Consider the following 19,311-nt stretch of genomic DNA (forward strand, 5'->3'; position numbering starts at 1 on the left):
ATGAATACAAATAGTTTTGTTCTGCTTTTTGACTTTTGGATACTGTACCGTATATTTTGGCAGATCTGCATTAACCTGCAGTCCTGAAAAAAAAAATAGAGAACCATTATATACACAGATTATCCACAAATAGAGGTAGGAAACATAAGTATATGATATACTGAGACACTCTGCACAAAGAGTCCCAAACAGGACTGGCCTGTGTTTTACTTTACCCTATGAGGACATGGTGCTTTTCAGTTTTTGTGTTCTTTTTTTTTTACTCCCTGCCTTCCAAAAGCAATACCTTTTTATCTTTCCATTCACAGAGATGTGTGAGGGCTTATTTTTTTTGTGCGACAAATTGTATTTTATAATAGCACCATTTACTAGTCAAATCAAATCAAATCAAAAAAGCTTTATTGGCATGTCCGAATAGGTATTTGGCATTGCCAAAGCTAGTAAAGTGGGCGGTGGGGGGGGGGAGTTGGTTTCAGGTGGGTGAGTGGTGGGTATGGGGGGGTGGGGGGGTGGTTTGGGTTATAACAGTCCATGGAGTCTCATCTTCCTCTTAGTTGGTGACCGCTATATGGGGAGGTGGGGTTGGAGGTGGGGTTGGAGTGGGGTGGGGCGGATGTATTGGGATAAATATAACAGTCCGTGGAGTCTCATCTTCCTCTTGTTTGGTGACAGCTGGACACGTATTGGGCAGCGATCTCCACAGTGGCCTCTTCTTCTCCCAGTAGGATGTAGAGTTTCCTCTTCTCGTCTGCAGATATGAAATCTGGGATGTGGGCAGAGAGTCTTTGGTAGTAGACGGCCCTCACAGCTGAGTATTTGGTGCAGTGTAGCAGGAAGTGGGTCTCGTCTTCTAGGGACCCCTGGTCACAGTGCTGGCACAGTCTGTTCTCCCGTGGCTTGTACGTCTGCCTGTATCGCCCCGTCTCTATCTCTAGGTTGTGGGTGCTCAGTCTGTACCGGCTCAGAGTCTGTCTGTGCTTGGGGTGGCGTATTCTCTCCAGGTAGGTGGCCATGGTGTAGTCCCTTTGTAGGGATTGGTACACGGTGAGTTTCTTGGAGTTATTTATTTTGTTTCTCCATTCTTCAATGTACCACTCTCTGTTTGCCTCTGTGGTCGCCTTTATTTCGGCCTTGGTTATCATCTGTTGGTGTTTTTGGTTTGGTGGTTGTCTGTTTGGTTGGTGAGTGTTTGGTTTGCTCAGGTGGCTTAGCCATGCTTGGTGGTGGTAGGAGTCGGGCTTGCTCCCCTGGATGTGTGCCTGGAAAGCTAGCGCCCTCTTCTGTATGGTGAGCCATAGGAGGAGTCTGCCTAGCTCTGCCCTGCAGGCCATGTTGGAGGTGTTGCGATGGACCTGGAGCATGTATTTGCAGAACTCCAGATGGAAGTTCTCTGTTGGGCTGGAATCCCACTTTGACTGGTCTGGGTAGGTGGCTGGGCCCCAGACCTCGCTGCCATAGAGAAGGATCGGGTAGATGACTGCGTCAAATATCTTCAGCCAGACCCTCACCGGTGGTTTGAGGTGGTACAGTTGTCTTCTGATGGCGTAGAAGGTTCTGCAGGATTTTGCTTTCAGGGTTTCTATTGCTGCTTTGAAGCTTCCTGATTGGCTGAGCTCCAGCCCCAGGTAGGTGTAGCTGTTGGTTTTCTCCAGTGTGGAGCCGTTCAGTGTGAATTGTGGGGTGGTGGAGGCTTTATTGTGGCCCTTCTTCTGAAATACCATGACTTTGGTCTTCTTGTGGTTGATGGGTAGAGCCCATGTGGTGCTGAATTTTTCCAGCACTGACAGGCTTTCTTGGAGGTCTTTCTCGGTGGGGGCCAGGAGTAGGAGGTCATCGGCGTATAGCAGGAACTTCACCTCCCGGTCGTTCAGGGTGAGGCCTGGGGTTGGTGAGGCCTCCAGGGCTGTAGCCAGTTCATTGATGTAGATGTTGAAGAGCGTTGGGCTCAGGCTACAGCCTTGTCTGACCCCTCGGGCCTGTTGGAAGTATGCTGTCCTTTTCCCATTCACCTTCACACTGCACTGGTTTCCGGTGTAGGAGCTCTTGATGACGTTGTACGTTCTTCCTCCTATTCCACTCTCTAGGAGTTTTAGGAGTAGGCCTGGGTGCCATACTGAGTCGAACGCCTTCTTAAAGTCTACGAAGCAGGCGAATATCTTGCCTCTTCTGGTGTTGTGGACGTGCGTCTTGATGAGGCTGTGCAGGGTGTAGATATGGTCTGTGGTGCGGTGGTTAGGCATGAACCCTGCTTGGCTCTTGCTGAGGAACCCGTGTTGTGTGAGGAAGGTGAGGATTCTGTTATTGATGATGCTGTTGAACAGTTTCCCCAGCGTGCTGCTGACGCAGATCCATCTGTAGTTGTTGGGGTCGTATTGGTCCCCATTCTTGTAGATGGGGGTTATGAGCCCTTTGTTCCAGTCTTCGGGGAAGTGTCCAGCATTGAGCACGAGGGTGAATAGCTTTGCCAGTGCCGCGTGTATTGCTGGAGGGCTGTATTTGATTATCTCTGGTAGGATGCCGTCAGGGCCACTGGCCTTTTTGCCTTTCAGCAGGGCAATTCTTTCCTGTATATCTTTTATGGTGATTGGTGAGTCCAGAGGGTTCTGGAAGTCTTTGATGACTTTCTCCATGTCCCTCAGTTTGGTGATTATCTGTTGCTGTTCTGGAGTTAGTTCTTCTTCTGGGATGTTTTTGTAGAGACCTCTGAAGTAGTTGAGCCAGATATTGCCATTTTGGATGTGGAGGGAGTTTTTCTTGGGTTTTGTGCCCATGTGGTACCAGGTTTCCCAGAATGAGCTGTCCTGGAGGGAGTCCTCTAGTTGCTCTATTTTGTGGGAGAGGTACCTCTGTTTCTTCTCTCTGAGGGTGCCCTTGTATTGCTTGCATAGATTGTTGTAGGCTTCCCTCACCTCCGTGTTGTTGGGGTCCCTGTGTTTTTGGTTGGAGGCTGTTCCTAGGGTATGGTGTAGTGCTCTGCAGTCGCTGTCGAACCATTTGTGGGACTGTTTGTTGGTTTGTCTTATTGGTTTGGTTCGTTTCAGGCCTGCTAGTTCTGGTGTGGTCTGTAGGATGTACTTGAGATCCTTCACAGCTCTGGTGACTCCCTGTTGGTCTGGCTGATAGGTGTTTGTATGGAAGTTTGTGAGCAGTGTCAATTTCGGGTCGGTTGATTACGTTGGTATATTCTATGGCCTGGTGGTTGGCCCATTTGAAATGTCTTGGTAAGTTGTAGAGGCCGGACTGTTGGGGCTCATGTGTGGGTGTTTTGTTCATGGATCTCATGTATAGTAGGATCTGGTTGTGGTCTGATAGATGGGAGTCAGGTGCGATTGTGAAGTCTTCAATGTCTGACAGGTCTGCGTCTGTAATGGCTGTTGCCCACTTGAGAGTTTAGTGTGAAGCATCCTCTGCAGTCGCCTGTGACACGTCCGTTTATTATGTACAGTCCTAGGCTTCAGCACATGTTCAGCAGTTGTCTCCCACTCTTGTTGACAATTCTATCTTGGCTGTTTCTTCTTGTCTGTGTGGGTTCTGGGTGGTGGATCTCACTACCGTGCGTATGTGGGTTGTCGTCAGGGGGCAGGTAGTCTATCTCTGTGCCTGTCCTTGCATTCAGGTCTCCGCATATTAGTACTCTGCCTTTGGGTTGGAAATGGGCGGCTTCCCTTTGTAGGACCTCGTAAGTGTCGGGGTCGTGGTAGGGGGACCCTGGTGGGGGCATATATACTGCACAGAGATAGATGTCCTGCTGGCCGCTGAAGATGGAGCTGCTTATTTTTATCCACATGTGATTAGTTCCACGTTTGGTAGCTTTTACGTGTTCTTTGAGCGCCTCCTTGTACCATATTACTATGCCTCCTGAGTGGCGGCCATGTTTGGTGGTTTTATTTTTCTGGGCGGGCAATGAGAATTCCTTGTAGCCCATGGGCGTTAGGGACTCGTCTTCTGCCCGGGTCCATGTCTCTAGGAGGATTTGGATGTCTATGTTTTTTAGTCTGTCTATGAAGTCTGGATCTTTTGGTTTAGATCCAAAGGCTGAGGCGTTCAGCCCTTGTATGTTCCAACTACTGATAGTTAGTGATTTCATCTTCGGTGTGTAAACCTTGTAATGAGCTGTCCTGCAGAGGATGGGCTGGATTCTTGGTTGGTTGCAGTGTGGCCAGGTATTGGTTTATGTGCATTGCTGTTGTGGCCATTGTAGTGACCGCATGCTCTATTCTCTTTATTGTCTCTATGTCGGTGCTCTGGGTTGCTCTGGTTGGCTTTTTCTTGATAGGTGGCCTCTTTGGGGGGTTTTGTCTTGGATATTGGCGGTTGTCGGGTATTATTTCCATGGTTCTTTGTTTTGTTTGGTGTCTAGGCCCGGGGGCTCTGTTGAGCACTAAGTCTTTGAATTCCTTTGCTAGAAGGCTGACGCCATGTTTATTGAGGTGTTTGTCATTATATAGGTGACGCTTATCTATGGAGGGGTGTTGTGCCAGGGCGATGCCTGATGTTAGTCTGATTCTGGTCGCCAGCTCTTTGTTGATCCCCATGATGGTAGCTTCAGAGATGTCTTCTCGTAGGAGCAGAGATGACAGGATGATACTACAGTCTGGGAACTGTTGCTTTGCTTTCTCTGCTAGTTGGACCAGTTGGTCCGCTGTCTGTTGGTGCTGGTCAGTGAGATCTTCTGTGCCTGTGTGTATGACAATGTGTTTCGGGGTAGTGAAGAAAGGCTTGCAAATGACGGTATTGGCTTTTTCAATGGTTGGGCTGTGGATTTTCTTGACTCTTTGCCGTGGGAATAGCTTTCTTGTATTAATGTACTTGCCATTAGAGTCTATGATCAGGACTATATCTGGGTTTGAGGTTTTCGTTGTTTGAGGTTGCCCTGGCTCTATGTCTGGGATGATGGGCAGTTCTGGACTTTCTTGTGATGTGTGAGGCATTTCTGGCTTATTGATACCTTGATCAGAGTCTGTTCTGTTTTCCTCCCCCTCTTCCTTAGATCTTATCTCTTGTGTCTGTAGTTTCAGGCCTGATAACTCTTCCTTTAGATCTGTGATTTCCTGTAGGCACTGCGCCATTGTATCCCATAGTTTGGAATTCTCTTGCTGGCAGGCTGCTATCTCTTGTTTCAGATTTGTATTTTCCTGGATAAGTTTGTGAATGGCTTTTGTGTCGCCATTTATGCTGGACAGTTCGTTGACATTACAGTTTCTATTATAATTGTGTTTATGGATAGTAAAATCTCTCTCCAGCCGTGATACAATCTCTGTGAGGGACTCTAGTGAGAGGTGTGAGGGATCGGGGGAGGGCTTGCTGGCTTGTGTCTGTGTGCTGGCAGATGAGATTTTTGGGTTGGGGGAGGTCACGAGTAATTCACCTGAGTCAGTGGGTGGTCCTGTGTCTGTCTCCTTTTTGTTTAGTTGTGCCAGATTCTTGATCTCTGGGAATTTTTCTATACACTGGTGAAGCTTATCTTCTTTCCCCTGAAACATTAAAGTCCCATTAAAAAATATGGTTGTTGTGAGAATCACTTCGCCGGCCCCTTGTGGGTTTTTTTATTCTGATTGTTATTTGCCTGTAGTCGCCTCTTCTGTTGTTGTACTCTTGTAGCACTCACATATTGCATGCTGCCAGGCTCTTATATGGTCGGTGTGCATAATGAGGTTGGTCATTCTTTGGTTTGATGTGTAGTCAGCAAACAGGGTCTCAGCATGGGCTTTGAGGAGATGTTTCTTTGTGTTTTTCTTTTCATTGGCACTCATGTTATCAGTGTATGTAATCTGTAGAGTGGCCTGCCCCCCGCTGTGTACAGAGACAGTGCACTTAGCATTACAGTCAATGTCTTCTGTTGGCTCCATTGCTTCGTTCACACTTTCTGGGATGACTGACCCCCTGCTGTGCTGGGATCTTGTTCTCGGCTCTGTCTTATCCTTAGCTATAGAGCTCATACCAAGTTCATCTAAGAATTCCATATTGTAATCTCCCAGGTTCCCAAATTCTGAGGGTGTCCCCGATTTCCTTATTTCTGAAGGATAATCTACTTGCTTATGGGATTAGCCAAGTGATGGCCCTACCTTGTGGGATCCTGGGGTCAGATGTGATGTTCTCTGTTGCATTCAGCCAGTCTGAAGTCTGTAGGAATCTTCTCTTGTATTTTAAAATCCTTTTTCTGTTCTTATTTCATTTTTCTCTTGGGATGTTTTTAGTCTCCCTTAGTTCTGTCTTCCATGGAACCGATATTTCCTGGTTTTCGTCTTGCAGGTAGCTCAATTACAAGGTTTTACTTTGATGAAAGTCAGGAGCTCATGATGTGAGATGCTTACACTCCAACAGCTGGACTCCACTGCACAGTCTGCACAATGTACTGAGAAGCCTAAATAATTCCAAAATAGGGCGACATTGGAAGTAAAACGGAAAAAAAATTCTTCCATTTTCTTACAGGTTTCATTTTTATGGGTTTCACAAGCACAAAAAATGACGTTAGCCTTATTCTGCAGGTTACGATTATGGTGATGTCAAAATCATTATTTTTTTTGGCTTTTTCATGTTTTAATATCTACAGAAAAATAAAAGCTAATTATTTGAGCCACTGTATTGTATTGGTACTTTTTTAAAATTTCAACATGCAGAGCTGTGTAAGGTGAATTCCAGGTTTTTGGGAAGTGAAGTGATGAGAGAATGGTAAGATACCACATCCTCTTCCACGCAAAACGGGAATAAGTCGCAAGTAAGGGCAGATTTACTAAGCAAAATGTGGGGGCTTTATAAAGCAAAATGCACCAGAATTTTGGTGTAACTTACACCAAAAAATTGACTAAGGCTGGGACCCCATGGGACGGAAACACCGCGATTTGTTCACCACAGGAAAAATCAAGGCATTTTACAGTACGGACAAAGTGGATGGGATTCTAGTGAATCCCATGCCCATCTTGCAGTAAACACCGCTGTGCGTTTCACGCTGTGGTCTCCAAAATTGGCTTGGTTTTGGTAATCGCAGCATGTCAATTATACCTAGGGAAATGACAATGGATTCCCTATAGGTATAATTGTAACAGAAAGTCCATGGAGGAAAATTCTGTGAACTCTCCGCTTAAAGTGCTGCGGGAAGAACCGCAATGCGTTCCCGCCGCAGTTTTTCCCGCAGGGCTTTATTGCTGCGGGACATCCCGTAGGAACTTAGCCTAAGGTTAAGGCCCCACGTAGTTGGCCGCAGCGTAAATGCACTGAGCGAAAAACCAAGGTGGAAACGCTTTGTTGTTTTTCCCACAGCGCTTTTTACAGACAGCGCGTTTTAGACTCTTATTGTGATGTGGAAAGGGGCCTGACTTATTGGAAAGGATCACGGCCTTGTTGGAAAAAGACATGTTCTAAGTTGTGACACCATGTGCCAAAAATGCGCCAAAAGTTTTTAGACCATCTGATAAGTGGTGTAATATATACAGTCTAACAATATACCAGATTTATCATGCAACGTTAGACACTTTCATAAATCTGCTGCAGTTTAACACTTTCTAATGTGTTCTGTCTAAAAGTTTCCACGTGCCAGAATTCTGGTGTTATTAGTGCTAAAAACCCTAACATGCCTTGTGGCACATTTATCAAGTGTTTTACCAACGCAGTGCTCAGCGGAAAGTGGACATGTCTTAAAATTTGCCAAAATTTCAAGCCAGAGTCTTATTGCAAGCCAGATTTATCAAAGAGTATTAGACACTGATAAATCTGATGCAGGTGAAAGCTGTCTAGACTGTTTTAGTAAATATGTCCTGGTGTGTCTGTACCATGTTTTGCACTTGTTCTAGGGGCTTTTCACTATCTACAGCACTTTCCCTGGTGCCTAAGATGCATATGACAGAAAATATATTGTCAGTACTGCAGAGTTTATATTGAATTGTCTCACCTGGCAAGTTTATTGTATCAAGCGGCAAAACTTGAACTCCATGTGTGGGGTATCCTAATGGTGAGTTTGGAGGTGCTATCAAAATATTCTCAGTGTGTTCTCTATGAAGAAAGTATATAGAAGTATCATATTAAATGGAGTTTCTCCAAACCAAATAAATCTTTGTAAGTAGAGATGAGCGAACAGTAAAATGTTTGAGATTCGATATTCGTTACGAATAGCATCTCAATATTCGACTATTCGAACGAATATCGAACCCCATTATAGTCTATGGGAGAAAATGCTTCGCTACAGGGGATCCCACCATTCGACTCAGGAGTGTCACCAAGTCCACTAAGACACCCCAGAAAATGATGCCAACACCCTGGAATGCAACTGGGACAGCAGGGGAAGCATGTCTGGGGGCATCAAGTACCTTTATTATGTCGGGATCCCCTGTCAGCTTGCGATATGCCGGAGCGGACTTTTTCCCATAGGAATGCATTGACCAGCGTTGATTGGCCGAATGCCCGTACAGTGGCCAATCAACGCTGTTCAATGCATTTCTATAGCGAGATATAGCACAGCCTGTGCGGTTAGCCCAGCTACTCCAGACACCGGAGATGAAAGAGCTCTGCACTACACCCAACCATCCCTCTAGCTCCTCCTCCTGTCACACACATCTGTGGTGTAACAGAACTCAGCACACACTCAGCTCTGCTACATCTATACACTCTGTTGTAGAGATGTAGTAGAGCTGAGTGTGTGCTGAGCTTTGCTACATACGAGATGTGTGTGACAGGAGGAGTAGATGGAGGGATGGTTGGGTGTAGTGCAGAGCTGGCCGATGTTAGCAGTCCAGCTCTTCTACATCCGGAATAGTTGAGCTGAGTGTGCAGTATTAAGTGGGCGATGAAGCAGAGCTGGGATTTTAAAGACGATCCTATACACTACACAGAATGTAGTCCAAAAATTGTTGGACCCCATGCTGTGTAGTGATTAATCCCCTCCCTCCCCGGTGTCCGCTTACCTGCAGCTCTTTGCTCTTGGTCCAGTTCGGTCCATGATCCCGGTTTCAGAGCACCCTGCCCCCCTCTCCCGACTATTATTATAGAGAAGGCGGGGCTTAGGAGAGTGTGGGCGGGTACTGGGCAGGGAGACGTCTCCCCACCCACACTCTCCTAAGCCCTGCCTTCTCTATAATAATAGTCGGGAGAGGGGGGCAGGGCGCTCTGAAACCGGGATCATGGACCGAACTGGACCAAGAGCAAAGAGCTGCAGGTAAGCAGACACCAGGGAGGGAGGGGGTTAATCACTACACAGTGTGGGGTCCAACAATTTTTGGATTACATTCTGTGTATTCTCCTAAGCCCCACCCCTCTCCCGACTAGTATTATAGAGAAGACGGGGCTTAGGAGAGTGTGGGGGGGAGTATCTCCGCCCAGTACCCACCCACACTCTCCTAAGCCCCGCTTTCTCTATAATAATAGTCAGGGAGAGGGGGGCAGGGCGCTCTGAAACTAGGACCATGGACCGAAGTGGACCAAGAGCAGGGAGCTGCAGGTAAGCGGACATCGGTGGGGTGGGGGGGGGGTTAATCACTACACAGCGTGAGGTACATGCTGTGTAGTGAATAGGATAATCTCGCACAGTATTGTCCCATACTGCACACTCATCACGGCTATTCCTTAGTAGTACTAACACACTCAGCTCAGGTTTTCCTTTAGTAGTTCCGAGCCATAGAAATAAAGGTAAATAAATAAATAAAGGTTATCCCTAGCTAACCCTGCCTGTAGATCTGTCCCTGTCTCACAGTCACATAGTTCACTGCTCCAAATTAAACGAATGGTAAATTCACCATTCGTCTAAATTGGAAGTCACATGTTTTCGGCAGCCAATGGGTTTTTTCAATTTTTTTTAACTGCCTCCGTTGTCGTAGTTCCTGTCCCACCTCCCCTGCGCAATTATTGGTGCAAAAAATGCGCCACGGAAGGTGGGAGGGGAATCTAATTTTATTGAGTTTGCCACCTGGTGTTCGATTGGAATCGAACACCTCGAACAGCCTGATATTCGATCGAATATCAATTCAATTGAACGCCATTCACTCATCTCTATTTGTAAGGCTATGGCTCCACTTTGCGCAAATGCAGCTTTTTTTTAATTCAGATTTTGCTCCGTTTTTTGAGCCAAAGCCAAGAATAGGTATAAGGAATGAGGATTCTAGAGGAAGCTTCTTGCACTTCTCCCTTCTTCTCAATCCACTCTTGGAGTTGTAGCTGCATGCTGTCACTTACAGAGGCACTGTTTTCCTAATTACAGCCTGTATAAGGAGAAAATATTTTTGTACCGTGTTAGCCAGTGGATGTGAAAAAAAAAAAAAATTATATATATATATATATATATATATATATATATATATATATATATATATATATATATAAATTCCCATGTGTCTCTTTTTGCATAAATATGTGTCCTTCAGAAATTCTTTTTAAACTATGCCTAAGGAAGAGGCCTAGAGCCTTGAAAGCTTGTAATCTGTCATCATTTTTAGTTAGCCATTAAAAAAGGTATCAACTAATGAAGACTCTCAACATTTTTTAAATTACATCCTGGGAAACATATTTGCATATTCCCCCTACAGGCACCAGGGGGAGCCAACTTCTACACTAAGCTGCAGTGGAATGGAAGGGCAAGGGGCCTGACAGTGACACGCCTTTTACAAGAGTGATGTAGATATGTGTGTGAGAGCCATCCACCATTGGCACTATTCTAACTGTCTTGGGTCTAAGGGGGTCTGGGTGATTGTGATTATTCTGGACAATCCGGCTTTCCTAGATGAATAGACACTCACTATTTACTTCATTACAGTACCATATGTACCAGTAAACAGAGAAACAAGAAATCTACTGTGCTGGTACATTTTGACCCCTCACTCACATCTCTCCTACCTGTACCCACCCACACTCTCCTAAGCCACAACAAGCCCCGACTACCCCCAGCATCAGTAACACTAGCCTAGGGAGGAGGGGGCGTGCATGGCGCTCTGACGGCATGTGAATGAGAGAGGAGAGGACAGAGAACAACGGCCCGGAGCTCCGGGGAGCGACAGCGGTTCTGTGCAGGTAACTATGGTTGAGAAATCGGGATCGGAATTCCATTCCAGATCTTTTTTAGGCGGGATCGGAACCTGATTGCGTTCATGAAATTTACTCGATTGCCGATTGGGATCCGATCTTTTCCGATCCCTCAACCCTAGCCCTAACCCATCTTTCTGAGCAAAATATAAAATAAGACCCTGTCTTTTTTTCAGAGAAGCACGGTAGGACCAGGTTTGGGACCCTAGATACAGTATGTTTGTAGTGAAGCCTGACCAGTGGCTGTATTTGTGAGTTATCCACTTTTTTCTGTTCCTATTATCCACTGTCTTAGGCTAAGGCCCCACATTCCGGAAACGTGCACGTGCACGTTAAACAGTTCTCACAGCACTGTAAACACCTTGGTCCAATACGAGGAAATAGGGTATTGCCACAATATGTGAAATAGTGTACCTCTGCCACCACATCCCCTCCAACACTCCCCAGAAACTGAGGGGTATGCTAACTGTAAAATTGATGGAGTACGATACCAACGCAATGTCACTTTCAATGCTGTTTCCATATGTCTGTTACATTTCAAAGAGGAGTGTGTCACTTCTCAGATTCCAGTCTTGCAGAGTAACAGTAAAACACCCAAATCTTTTTTCCCAGTAGCGGAACAGAGCCGATTTAGTGAAGGATGGCGTATCATCCATTAAATCTTAAAGGAACTGCATACCCCTCATCTGTAACAGCTGTGAAGCAAAAAAGCACTGTGGGAATAATTGAGGCGGCAACACATTGCAGTTTATACCGCAGCACTTTTCACAGACTTTCTGCTTTCATTATACCTATAGGGAAACCACCAGCATTTCCGTATGTTTAATTGACATTCTGCAATTTCCAAAACTGCAACAGTTTTGGAAATTGCAGCATGTCCTCCAACGTATTTTACCTCAGTGTGTGGACGGGATTCTCTAGAATCCTAGTATTCTCTAGAATCTAGAATGGGATTCTCTAGAACCCCATCCACTTTGCAGTGACTATAAAACGCTGTTTTTTCCCGTTTATGCCATGTGGTGCTCTGGCTTTACCCCTGGTCGTAGCTTAGCTCCAAATGTGGGTTTTTAACCTCTTAGAGGCTGCAGTCAAACATGACCACAGCATTAAATGGTTTCTGCTACAATAATCCCCCTGTCACGTGTATACCCACGTACAGTGGCGTAACTAGGAATAGCGGGGCCCCATGGCGAACTCTTGACACCTACGCATTCCTGCGCGCTCTATTATGTCCCACACGCAATATCATCTGACTGGTGAGTGTTTTTGGTTTCATTATCATGGAGCCTGCCGTGCCTGTGTAATTTCATATTGTTTGCACAGCACACATTGGTTCATAGATTTTCCTCCCTGGCCTTTTAGAATTAATAATATTAATGTATATTTATTAAAAGTTATGTTTTAACTTTATATATTTCTATTCCTTTTGGTAGTTTATTGATTAGTCTGAATAGAATAATTTAATACTATCCTTATTCTTTGGACCATTAATACACTGAGTGACCAAAAGTCATGGGAAGGTACCGGATGCACTGTTAATAGCGGGTTGCCCCTCCGCGAGCCCTGATAACTTCAGCAAGATGACGAGTCATGGACTCCACGAGGTGTTGGAAGAGTTCTGGAGGGATATTGATCCACATTATACTGTGTAGGGGCCACTGCGAATCACATTATATTGTGTGGGGGCCACTGTTGGAGCATATTATACTGTGGGGAGGGGGCACTGTGGAGCATATTACACTGTGTGAGGCCACTGTTGAGCATGTTTTTCTCTGTGGGGACACTGTAAAGCATATTTTACTGTGTGGAAGCCACTGTGGAGCATATTATACTGTGAAGGGTCACTGTGGAGCATATTATACTGTGTGGAGACTACTGTGCAGTATATTATACTATGTTAGAGCCACTGTGGAGCATATTATATTGTGTGGGGGCCACTGTGGAGCATATTATACTTTGTGGGCTCACTGTGGAGCATATTATAATGTGAGGGACCACTGTAGAGCATAGTATACTGTGTGGGGGCCACTGTATAGCATATTATACTGTGTGTGGGACACCACGGAGCATATTATTCTGTGTGAGGGCTACAGTGAAGCATGTTACACTGTGCGGGCCCCTTTATTATTTATATTATCACACTCATCTGTTTTATAGTAGACATGATATTATCACAGGCTATAATTACATTGCACGGTCACTATAAAACAGATTTGTGCAATGTAAATAGCGAAGGGGTGAGGCTACTCACAAAAGTATCATGGTCCCTTCAAACAGTCTAATAGCAGGGGCTCAGGGTGTTAGACTCCCACTGATCTCTTAGCTCTGTTACACTGCTAGGAACCCGCAGATCACATATTTACCAGAACATGAAGCTCCCAGTATTGTTTCCATGCTGGGTGCTGCTCACTTACAAATTTCTTGATAACTGCAGTTGTGGGTACTATAGTTGTATGGGCATGTTAATGTTAACAGTTTCCAGGATCCACGCTGCTCGCTTGTCATACATAGTGTAGAGGTGATTTTAAGTAGTGCAGTGGTGCACATCGTATGGCGGGTGAGCAGCATGGCATTGTTACCTCTAGCCACGCTGTGTCAATACAGCTGATCTGCAGGGGTTCTGTGTATGTTAGTGATAAGTCTGACCAATACATTTAGAAGATATTTATAAAAATATCCAAAGTTTTCAGAAAAAATGGAAAAATGCGTTTGACTATTCTATGTGATAGTCAAACCACATACAATAGGTAATGATTAGAAATGAGCGAACAGTGTTCGATCGAGTACATGTTCGATTGGATATCAGGCTGTTCGAGATGTTCAATTCAAGTCATACACCAGGTGGCAAACTCATTAAAAATTCGATTCCCCTCCCACCTTCCCTGGCACTTTTTTTTGCACCAATAACTGCGCAGGGGAGGTGGGACAGGAACTACGACAACGGAGGCATTGAAAAAAAATTGGAAAAAGTAATTGGCTAGCTAAATCAGGTGACCTCCAATTTATACGAATAGTGGATTTAATATCCGGTTCATATGAGACTGTGAACTATGTGATTGTGAGACAGGGATAGATGTACTGGCAGGGTTAGCTAGGAATTAGCTTTATTTAGGTGGGAATGTCACTCACCCAGCTCTTTGGGGCTCTATCTGGTCGGGATCCCTGTCAGCTTGCGATATGCGCAAGCTGACTTTTTCCCATAGGAATGCATTGACCAGCGTTGAATGGCTGAATGCCATACAGAGTACAGCATTCGGCCAATCAACGCTGGTTCTGCCGGAGACTCATCTGTGAGGAGGCGGAGTCTAATATCGGACCAGAATGGAGACTGCTGTGGACCGATCTTAGACTCCTCCTCCTCCGGCAGAACCAGCGTTGATTGGCCGACTACTGTACTCTGTATGGCATTCGGCCAATCAATGCTGGTCAATGCATTCCTATGCCGAGATGTAGCAGTGCTGGCCGTGCGCTCAGCACTGCTACACCGGAGATGAAGCAGAGCTGAGTGTGCGCTGAACTCTGCTGCTGAGATGCAGCAGAGCTGAGTGTGCAGCAGGGTTCAGCGCACACTCAGCTCTGCTACATCTCTGATGCAGCAGAGCTGAGTGTGCAGCAGGGTTCACATCTCCGGTGTAGCAGTGCTGGCCGTGCGCTCAACTTGATACATCTCTGATGTAGCTGAGCGCATGGCCAGCACTGCTAAATCTCAGCATAGGAATGCATTGACCAGCGTTGATTGGCTGAATGCCACACAGAGTACAGCATTCGGCCAATCAACGCTGGTTCTGCCGGAGGAGGCGCAGTCTAAGATCGGTCCACATCATTTCCTGAGGTGTCATAGTGGACTTGGTGAGCCTCTTGAGTCGAATAGTGGTTTCCCCCTAAACGAGTATTTATTTCCCATAGACTATAATGGGGTTCGATGTTCGATCGAACAGTCGAGTATTGAGCGGCTACTCGAATCTCGAATGTCTATTTTATGTTGGCATCATTTTTTGCACAGCCTTTTATTTTTTTTTTGGATGTTAGAAGGCTTATAAATTTAGCAGCAATTTTTCACATTTTTAAGAAAATTTACAAAACCTGCTTTTCAAAGGACCAGTTCAGTTCTGAATTGGTTTTGGAGGCCTAAACATTAGACATTCTTGCATACAACACTACATTTCAAAAACTTCACCTTTCAAACTATTCAAAACACTATTTTGCTTTAATTCTTGCGAAAATCTTTAAAGGGAGTCTGTCAGCAGGAAAATCAATATCAGACAAATGACAACACCTTGTAGGGCGGCTTCTACACTTTCCAAAAATACCTTTCTTATTCTGAATTGCAGTTCCTTTGTCATGAAAATCAGTGTTTTATTCCTAGGAAAATTAGCTTAAAGAGCTTTAGGGGCACTTAATCTACTGCAAATACATTCTCAAGTGATTGGGGCAGAGCTGGGCAGTAGATAGGGGCAAACTCTAGAGTGAAGGGTGGGAAGTCCAAGCAGGAAAAGACATACCCTGAAAGTCCTTTTCAGCTAATTTGCAAAATAATAAAGTGGCGATTTTCATAAAAATGGAGCTGCAATAAGAAATGAATCTTTGGAAAGTTTAGAAAATGCCCTACAAGGTTACACACACACTACAGCACAGCAATCTATAAGGGTGGCACCAGAAATACAAAATGTATGGATGAGAAGACTTACAGAGACATGATGGTAGTGAACAGCACGAGACGAGACACACAAAGGGAAACACCTACGCGTTTCAAAGCTTTAGCTTCTTAATCATGATGGTGGTGGTGCCACCTTTATGGATTTTTACCAATTTTATTAAAAACTAAGTTTTAATTTTCACCTGGACCATCTGTTGCTGGACTTTGTCTTTTTTCATGAATCAGAAAATGTCCTTGGGGCAGTCACATGACTTTACAACTATACATTTTTGATTAATTATATAATTTAGAAAGTAGGTGGGGGAGTGTGTTTAGATTAGTGTAGAGTTTTATAGCTATCCCAGACAACCCTTTAAATTAACTGTCTGCAGGTACAAGGATGAGCTCTGCAGCCGATGGGTTGGTCGGGAAGAGGTTAAGTTCATCCCCCAGACCACCACTAGGTTTACCTAAGCCTGACACTATACTGAGTAAGACCTCTATTCTGATTACAATGTCATTAAAAATTGTTTGAAGTGTTATATTGTACAAGATTAGGAAAATTTGTCTGATTGTGCCTGGTACTGCATCTCTATTGAAGTGAATGTGGATGAGCTACAATGTCTCATACAATCCGTAGCCATGTGTGAAAGCAGTAATATTTTTTTAATCCCATACAAGCCTTCTAATTACATTTTGATGATAATCTCCATTCCATGATTTACCGTTTTTTGTATTGTTGATATTCCTTCTCTCGACGGGCATGGGCTGTATCTAGATCATCCTTTGGCAAATTTTCCTTGAGATTCTGAACTCCCTTTGACTTGGAGGGACATGTACATTTGTTCTTCTGGAAGGTGAATTTATACCTGAAAAATAAAGTATATATTTACATTGATAGATTTGTAGATTATTGACATCGGTAGATTATTGACATTGGATCACCAATAGGGTTGAGCCGAACTTGAGATTTCAGGATCGTTTTTAAAATCCGATTTCCGATCATTTTCCACCCGATCCAAATCGAGAAATTTGCTTGATCACTGATTGGGATCCGATCTTTCCTGATCCCAATCACTCAACCCTATTTAGGAGTTTATATATTCTAGGGTAGAGCCGATCTTGAGATTTCAGGATCATTTTTTAAATCCAAACACGATCATGAAATTCGCCAATCGGGATCCGATCTTTTCCAATCCTGATCACTCAACCCTAATCACCAATGTTGGTACTTCATGTTTGGAGACTGATTTGACCTTTCAGAAATGCAGAAGATGTTGCCAGTCACTATATAGGTCCACCATGATCCATGAGCATTTTGGAAATGTTCTTACAACAGAACATCCCAAGTCTAAGGAAATACTGACTTGAAAACTGACCTTGTTGACCATCCTGAAGTATCTATGGTATAAGTTGCTCTCTAAAACATAACAGAAGAAAGCATCTGACATGTTTTTCACATGGTGGTGAATGTAGATGGACACCAGATGGCGGGTGCACTGTCTGTATTAAAGGGGTATTCCCACGTCGCATACTCACCAGTCTTCACTGCTGTAAAATCTTCTTTCTTCCTGGTTTCTTGCATCATTTGGTGGGCGGGGTTTCACATGCAACCTGCCGTTTAGCTCCGCCCCTAAAATAGTGTGTAGCTCCGCCCACCCATATTGGACTATGAAGTACAGGCAGCAGCAGCTCTATTCTGTGTTACATACAGAGACTGCCTGTCTCTGCCATAATGAACACAATTGAATTAGCTAGCCTGATAACTGGGAGAACAAAAGAAATTAAAGCAGCTCCTCTCCCCTATCTGATAGCAGGAAGCTAGGTCACGTGGTGTAGACAGAGGAATAGCTAGAAACACAGGCTCGCTCCCATGCACTTAGCCCCTCCTCCCTCCCCCCTGAGAGCAGGCAGATACATCACTTGACTTTTGAGCAGATAAGTCAAGGGCTGTGTCAACAATGAACTCAGCCTATGGGTATACTTTTTGCAAAACAAATTGTAATTTGTAATGGTCGTTTCCTATACAATGCACTAGGAAGCTGGAACAAAAATTCATAATCGGTTGGAATTAGAGAACAAGTGCCTGCCCGCAACATTCTTACGGGCTGTATTTTTACGGCATTCACGGTGCAGCCAAAATGACATGTCATCTGTATTCTATGGATCGGTACAATTATGGCAATGACAAATTTATATAGCTTTTCTTACATTTTAATGACTTAAAAAATCCAAAACATTACAAAATTAAGCTAAAACTTTTAAAAAATAAATCCTTGGAGTTGCATATTATGCATAGGAGCTCTTTTTTTTGCAAGGCCAGATGTACTTTGTATTTATATCAGCATGGGATGGGAAATGTGTATTATTTGGATCACATTTTTCACAAATTTTTGTTGGAGACGAAACAGCTAAAAAATGGTTTGGCTCTTTGGACTTTTTTTTCCCCTGCAACAGCATTCACTGTATGGGGAAAAAATTAAGAAGTTTGTAGACCGGAGCTTTTTGGATACAGGGAAACCTAATGTGTATTAACTTTATTTATGAATTCTAGGGAAAGAAGCGTGATTTGAATTTTTAATTTTGTTTTACCTTTTTTTTTTACTGCTATTTTTAGTCACACTAGGGGTATTGAATCACAGGGAGTCTGATCACTAATACAATGTAATGCAAGGCTAATACAATGCAATGCATTGTAAAATGGCCATAGTTCTATTACAGGCTATCTAGCGCAACCTGTAATAAAACTTATATAATGAGTCTTGTTCTGGGGCAAGCCATCTACCCCAAAATGACTCCTCGGTCATGTTTAACCAACGCATTAGGGGGGTTAATGCCTGCAATCATTCCGGACTCTGGTCGCAAGCATTGCCGCTAGGTCTCCAGGGAATAATACAGGGTAGATCCAACGGCTATGGTAGCTGCAATATTTAAATACCAGACTTCCCAATAATAGTATGATGAATGTTTGCAAAGGGTTAAAGACATCATAAATTTATGTTGTACAAGGCTGATATCATATGCGGACCTGCCGACGGTCAGAATATATACCGTTCTTCTCCCATCAAATAGCGGCTAAGTGCCGCAATGCTATTTTCTAGCCCCTGAAGAGTCCAAAAGACGAAACGCGTTGGGCTGTTTAAGTAAGAGGGGTGGTTGCTGTGACTCGCAAGTTGGCTGATATTATAGGGCTGGTTGCAGTCTCCGTTTTTGGTGTGCCTCTGTTGGTGTGACGATAGGTCAGTATCCTCAGGGGACCCAGGAGCAGGAACTGCTTTGTTTATCCCAAGCCTTTGTAAAACAGTTTTATCAGCCGAGCAACAGCAACACCCTTATTATTCTGGTTGAGGGAGACAGGTCTTGTAAGGGACAGAGTCCTATATGTATCCCTAATGATACAATTGCCATATAGGTAATTGTCTCAGAGTACACTGACCGTTACTCAGTGGTGTTCAGTCACCACAGATGCCTTTGGCATTTTTTTAAAGTACGATACCTTTTTAATGAATCAATAAAGGTTATATTTTATATCCAATGGATACTTTTGTTGGGAGGATCAATCTAGGTCTTTCCAATCAGTGATGTACAAGGGTATGATGGTAATACCAAATATATGGAGTTATTGTGAATGTTTAAAGGGATCGATCATTAGAATCCCTTTTTTCTAACTA

General features: G+C 44.2%; 1 protein-coding gene and 2 long non-coding RNA genes across 3 annotated transcripts in view; all 3 read right to left on the reverse strand.

Annotated features, from left to right (window-relative positions):
* Positions 1-19,311, reverse strand: part of ZNF281 (zinc finger protein 281) — a 523,665-nt gene that overhangs the window by 302,399 nt on the left and 201,955 nt on the right. The window lies entirely within an intron of this gene.
* LOC142209413 (uncharacterized) overlaps positions 1-19,311 on the reverse strand; it is a 138,375-nt gene that overhangs the window by 94,955 nt on the left and 24,109 nt on the right. The gene's annotated exons all lie outside the window — the stretch shown is intronic.
* LOC142209651 (uncharacterized) lies at positions 46-16,468 on the reverse strand. The gene is made up of 3 exons (XR_012716955.1): positions 16,366-16,468; positions 7,889-7,989; positions 46-83 (listed from the first exon to the last, which is right to left on the reverse strand). It is a non-coding gene; the product is annotated as an uncharacterized LOC142209651 (long non-coding RNA).

The sequence above is a fragment of the Leptodactylus fuscus genome, chromosome 6 (assembly GCF_031893055.1).
Source record: "Leptodactylus fuscus isolate aLepFus1 chromosome 6, aLepFus1.hap2, whole genome shotgun sequence".
In the NCBI taxonomy this organism is placed as follows: Eukaryota; Metazoa; Chordata; class Amphibia; order Anura; family Leptodactylidae; genus Leptodactylus; species Leptodactylus fuscus.